We start from the raw sequence: 6,390 nt of genomic DNA, 5'->3' as shown, positions 1-6,390 counted from the left end.
CATGCTCCCAAATCTCACAGTCTGGTGAGGATGCGATGCCTGCAGGCCCACGTTGACCAGGGTTTGCGATAGCCAAGACACTCTTTGATCTCTGCAGAATGCATGGTGGTGTTGGTGATGGGTTTGAAGGGTGAATTCATGCCCTGTCACAAGCTGGGCCATCAGCTGGTCCAGGGGCTCAAGCAGCTTCTCTGCTTGTTGTCCCACACTGGCTTGTTGATGACAGTATTTGGGAGCTACAGGCACCCCATCTCCACACCAGTTTGGTTCCATGGGGTTCTGGACCTTGCAGAGACCAGAACCTTGCAGACCTTTGTCACAGTTTGTGGTGGGCCAGTGAGCTATCAGGAGCTGAGCTGAGATCTCCTGGCTTCATTTGGGCAGTCTGGAACCAAACCAGTGTCTTGCCACGTAAACAACTCTTCTGCCTCCAGGATCTTCCTGGCCCACAAACACAACGTAATTAGCAGCAGAAGGGATCTCTGGGGTGCAAGCCCCTGCTGCTGTGCTAGGGCTTGGGAAGCAGTCCTAGCAGGGGCAGGTTGCCATAATGCTGGCACAGAGCTAGGGCACCCTACTGGGCTCTGCTCTCACAGCTTAGGCCCCAGTGCTCTGGTCCTGAGCACAGGCACTGCCTCAAAGGCAAGGGCTTAATGCCTGCAAGTGGGGACAGTCCAGAGCTACAGGACTGTCAGTGCGACCTCGGTGCCAAGAAGGTCACGGAGCAGATGATCTCGAGTGCCATCCCATGGCACACACAGGACAAGGGGATCAGGCCCAGCCAGCACAGGGGAAAGGCAGGCGCTGCTTGACCAGCCTGGCCTCCTTCTCTGACAGGGTGACTTTCCGTGGGTGAAGGAAAGGCTGTGGATGTTGTCTGCCTAGATTTAGTAAAAAATCTAACACTGTGTTCTTTACTGTGTTCTTCAGCATTCTCCTGGAGAAACTGGATGGATGATGGATGGATGGATGGATGGATGGATGGATGGATGGATGGATGGATGGCCCCAGAGAGTGGTGGGGAATGGAGTTAAACCCAGCTGGGGCCACCACCAGTGGTGTTCCCCAGGGCTCAGTGCTGGGGCCTGTCCTGTTTAGTATCTTTCGAGGACACCCTCGCTCTGCAGGTGACACCAGTGTCGTGGGAGTGTTGTGCTGCAGGGCAGGAAGGCTCTGCAAGCAGCCGGGTGGGGATCGGTCTCTTCCCCCAGGTAGCAAGAGACAGGATGAGAAGAAAGGGCTTCATGTTGTGCCAGGGGAGGTTTAGATTGGATGTGAGAAAAATTTTTTCACTGATGGTGGTCAGGTATTGGAAGAGGCTGCCTAGGGAAGTGGTGGAGTCACCATCCCTGAAGGTGTTTAAAAGACCTTTAGTTGTGCCATTTGGGGAGATGGTTTAGTGATGCCCTTGGCAGTGCTGGGGGAGTGGTTGGACTCAATTATCTTAGAGGTCTTTTTCAACCATAACAATTCTGCATTCCTCTTCTGGATGGCTGAATCCATGCTAGAGACCCTGCAAGGAACCCAGATTGATTGATCTTTGACCACTGCAAGCCAGAAGGTGGGCTAGCAGCTGCAGGGAGAGAGACCACTTTCACACCATTCTCCAGAGGTCAGGTTCATGCCCCCAAGGCTCAGACCAAACCCTCTTCTATTTCTTTTCACTGTGACCATCAGAGAGGAGCCCTGGATCGGCTCTGACCGTGAGTCAGGCAGGGGCTGTCCTCCTTGCCAGGGTATTGGGGTTCTTTTTCTGTCTTCTCCAGGCTGGCTGCCATAAGAAGCATTATTTAGTTCTCTGAGGTGGTTATTTACTTGGAGTTGGGGTTTTTTGATTGTTTTGGACTTTTTGTTTTCACTCCTGGGTGAATGGTAAAATGATTCCTAGTTGTGTTCCTCCCCACCCCAAGGTTCCCCTCCTCCTCCCAGTCTAGTAGTAATAGACATAATCAATGAGACAGCCTTAACTGGTGTTTCCCTGCAGCCACCCACCCTCCAAAACAGAGCGAGGAGAGAAATGCAAGGTCACACATTGCATTGCCCTCACCCTGCCACCCACTGCAGTTCACGTCCCGCCGGGATCCCGGCGCCTGTCCCTGTCACCCCCTCTGGCTGGGCAGGAGGGCACAGCCCTGGCCTCACGGGGCTGAGGGCAGCTGTCCAACGCAGGCTTGGGGATGATCAGGGATCTCCGTGCGAGCAGTCGCTTCCCATCTCTATTATTTTTGATAAATATGCACATTGGAAATGTCTCGTTCTTCCATAGGAGCTATGGAAATGCACAAATGTGCTTTTAACATGCGCATCCTCGGAGTGCAATAACCTCCCCTGGCCCATGGCTGTCAGCAAGGCACAGAGCATCCTGCTCTGGGGACAGCCTCCTGAATTCAAGAACCATGTAGCAAATATCCAGTGGAAGAGCCAATTGGGACTCCAGTCCATGGTGGGCAATGCCTGTTACAGTGCTGAAGGCTGACAGGGAGACGTGTTTTCCTTTTCCCTGGGAATTACCTAGTATGAAACTCTGAGTTTCTTCAAAGCTCCCCGTTATGCCTATATCATTCCTCCATAAATCTCTCAGTCTAATACAGAGGAAAATTTTTTTATTGTCTGTATATATTATATATAAATAAAAATATATGTTATATCTATACACAAATTTATGTCTTGTTTTACAAACAAGAAAGATTAAATATATTAATCTTAATATCCAAACTAGCATTTGTGTCTTTTTTTTAAGAACTTTGTAGAAATGTGGCTATTCTTAGATGTACAAGACACTGTAAGCAAAACCTCCTATTTTTGTTGCTATAGAAATGCAGGTATCACAAACAGGTTTGAAATTAACTTGAAATTTGACTTGCCAATGTCACTTTTGTTTTGCTAATGGCTGTTCTGGTTTAATTCTCCCCCAGAAGGGGAAGGCAGCAGCAGTCACCCCTTCAGCTGGCCCTGGGCACTGTGGCTGTGCTGGGACACCCTCCCGCCCTAAAGCTGGGGGGAAAGGGGGGATTTAACAAAGCCCTGCCTGATCCCTTCCAGGTGAGCTCCCACTGACCAGCTCCAGTCTGTGTTTTCACCCAAGCCTTTCCCAGCTCCTCTGCCTGGGAAGAGGTGACAGTGTGGCCCGGCCATCAGTGGCCTGATGGCTCTGCTGCCCTTTGGTACTGCTCTGGTGTGTCTGCAGGGGAAAGCCCAGCAAAGCAGAATGTCAGACCAGGAGAGAATTCAGAGCCAGACAAACAATTTCCTAGCTACAGATGATATCCAATGTACACATCTTTGCCTGGCACCATGAGCTGCTCTCTGTTTATCAAGGAGGAAGGCGTTGATGTGTGTTCCCTCTATATACCCCAAAGCCTCCAGGAATTATAAAAGCCAAGTCTAATAAGGATCCAACACAAAAAAAGCCCCTATAGGAACTGGGTCATTCTCTATACGGGGGTTGAACAACGTGTTGTCTAAAGCAAAGGCGGCAGCACTCAAGACTCACACACGTTCTCTCTGCCTCCAGGCTCGTTATTTTAATCTGCATCTCACCATTCCCCATGCTGAACTAACAGTGACACTGAATGGCACAAAACCCACCTATTTATAAAGCTGGATATGGATCAAAGCCATGGAAAAGCCAAGAGGTTTTCTAACAACCCCCAGAGCCTGAAAATGTTATTGACAGCAGGCAGTTTAATCAGCGATTTCAGACTCGGTGCCTAGTACCATCTAGAGGGCAAGAAGCACACCATCAGAATGGTGTTATTTGTACAGGGATGTTATCCACGAGCAGCCAGATGTCCCTCTGAGAGCAGAGGAGCTGGACTGGTACATTCCCTGCAGGATGACATTGATGTACTCCTCTCTTAGGTTCGATCCCTGCTCTTGTTGGGGACTTGTAAATACTCTCAAAGGAAATTATCCAGGTAAAACATTCTTGTTAATGGTTCCGAATCACAGCTATTTTTAAAAAATGCATCTCAGTAACACAGAACAGAGAATGAAAAGTGGTTTTTATTCCCCCAAATCTAGCTCCCATTTCACTGCCCATCTAGTTTATCTCCCTGCAGAGTGCCTGGTTCTCACTTAGCACCAACAGTTCTTCACCTCAAAGCCACTGTGCCCCAGGAAGTCACAGCAAGTTAAAATACTGAGTGATAAACCAATTTTTCTGCATCCCCTCCCACCAGAGCAATCTATCTGAGGGTGGCAGTTTGTGTTTGCTGCCCTTCAGCACCTTCTCAAAGCAAACCAGCGGTACCTGCCCTTCTCACATTGCCTTCCCCTGAGCGTTCTGCTGTAGCCTCACGGCTGGTGCAGATTTCCTCCAGGACCTTCCCAGCTCCCAGGCTCAGCCACAGCATACGCTCCTGGCCATCTGATGTCCCTGCATCCCCACAGTCTGCTCCCTGCCTTAATCTCCCCTAATCTATGTCTGCTCTCAAGGAGTTCTCACCTTGGCTCTACCAGTGACCATGGACAGAAAAGGAACAAAATTTGGGCCAGGCTGGTCCCTCTCATGCTCAGGAGACCAAGAGAGGATCTGGTGTGCTGGTTTTGGTTGGGGTAGAGCAGCTGGGTTTGGTTTTGTGCTGGGAACAGGGCTGATAACCCAGGGGTGTTTGAGCTCTCCTGAGCAGGGATTGCACACAGCCAGGGCCTGTCCTGCTCCTCACCCTCACCAGGGAGGAGCTGGGGGCACAGCCAGGACAGCTGATCCCAGCTGACCCCAGGGATATCCCCGACCTTATGGCATCACCCTCAGCACACAAATCTGGGGGAGAAGGAGGAAGGGGGAACATTCGGGGTTTGTCTTCCCAAGTAATTGATGGAGCCCTGCCTTCCTGGAGCACTGGCCTGCCATGGGAGGCAGTGGATGAATTCCTTGTTTAGCTTTGCTTGCTTGTGCCGGTTTTGCTTTATCTATTCAGCTGTGTGGTGCTGCTTTGCCAGCTGAGGTTAAACCTCACTACCTGGCTGTCACGGGTTAAAGTGACAAAGGCAGAGGCTGGAAAACCAGCAGGCCTCAAGCAGCAGTCCCAGGATAGGATTCGTGTCTCCATGAACTTAGCTGGTCATTGTCAGCTGGAGACAACAACTGGGCACCATGGCTGAGAGTACTTTGAACTCTAATCCCCATGGTGGAGCAGTCACATTCTCCTGTCAGGATTTCCATCCTCTCCAAGGTCTTGGCAACACTACACAGGACTTGCAGGAGCCCCAGATACAACAGCAGAGCGAGCTGAATAGCTGGGACCCACTGCTGCTTTCATCATGCCCAGGGGAGCTGGCAGTCAAATGGAAGTGAGTAATGTCTAAATTTTACCCTCATTTAAAGCATAGTGTCTGGGTTCCTGTGTGAAATATCCTAACAAATTCCTCACGTGGGCAGTCACAGTGGGGCTGGGCAGGACACCTATGGCTTTCTGTGCACGTGGGAGAAGTCTGCCAGGGAGCAAAGTCATCTCAGCCTATTTACAGCACCCAAACATGCCTCATATACACGAAATCAGTCTGCTTTCGTGAATATTAGGAAATTTTTCCAGAGGTTTTTGTGTCATGTTATGTAATTCCATGTCAGAGCAGACACCTCATCCCGCTGCAGCTGCTGCACGACCTCCCAGGCCAGCTGGGATGGTGCCCCTGGCTGTCACCTGTCCCCAACATACAGACTGGATGGAGGGGGGTTTCTGCAGCTGGAATATTAAAGTCATTAAAAAGCAAACACAGCATGCCCAAAGTGGCAGAAATTCCAGTGCTGCCCCTCTAAGGTTTGTTGCCTGTGCCAAGGGCTGGTGAGCAGATGAAAGGGCTGGGGACATGCACTAGGTCAGGACACTTTAAAATGCTTTACTAAATCCCACTTTGGAAAGGCACCTTGGAAATACTCTTAAATCTAATGAATATTCACCTCTTCCTAAGGCAAGACGGCTCGTTCCTCATACTTCTACCTGGGCTCCTTAGAAAGGCACAGTCAAAAAACGCTGAATGGAAACAGCAGGAACACAAAGGGAACCAGTCAGGATCCTTTAAAAACGATGTCTAAGCCTGTGTTGGTTCCAGTGGAGACCTGGCAATACTTATATTTCCCAGAATTGTCACTTTTTCCCGATAAACGGTGTGCTTTCCCTTGGTGGATGTGGTCCAGCGATGTCCTGTGTAACTCTGGGAATATTTACAGTGCTAAGGGCGAGCACCATTCCTGAACTTTCCCCCTCTCTGCCTGCCTCATGTCAGTCCCTCACCCCTCTTCGGCATCAACTTTCAACCTCTCTTCCCTTTTCAGCCTTCCAAACTTTTTGGCTTTTTTTTTTTTCTTCCTCAACCTCTACTTTCCTACCCATCCTCCAACCTTTTCTCTACCTCTACTTTTCTTTACTTTTTTTTTACCTCCAATTT

This window comes from Pyrgilauda ruficollis, unplaced genomic scaffold, assembly GCF_017590135.1.
Source record: "Pyrgilauda ruficollis isolate IOZ18807 unplaced genomic scaffold, ASM1759013v1 scaffold7, whole genome shotgun sequence".
In the NCBI taxonomy this organism is placed as follows: domain Eukaryota; kingdom Metazoa; phylum Chordata; class Aves; order Passeriformes; family Passeridae; genus Pyrgilauda; species Pyrgilauda ruficollis.
The sequence above is the reverse complement of the archived record's forward strand: the minus strand, read 5'-3'. Positions refer to the sequence as shown.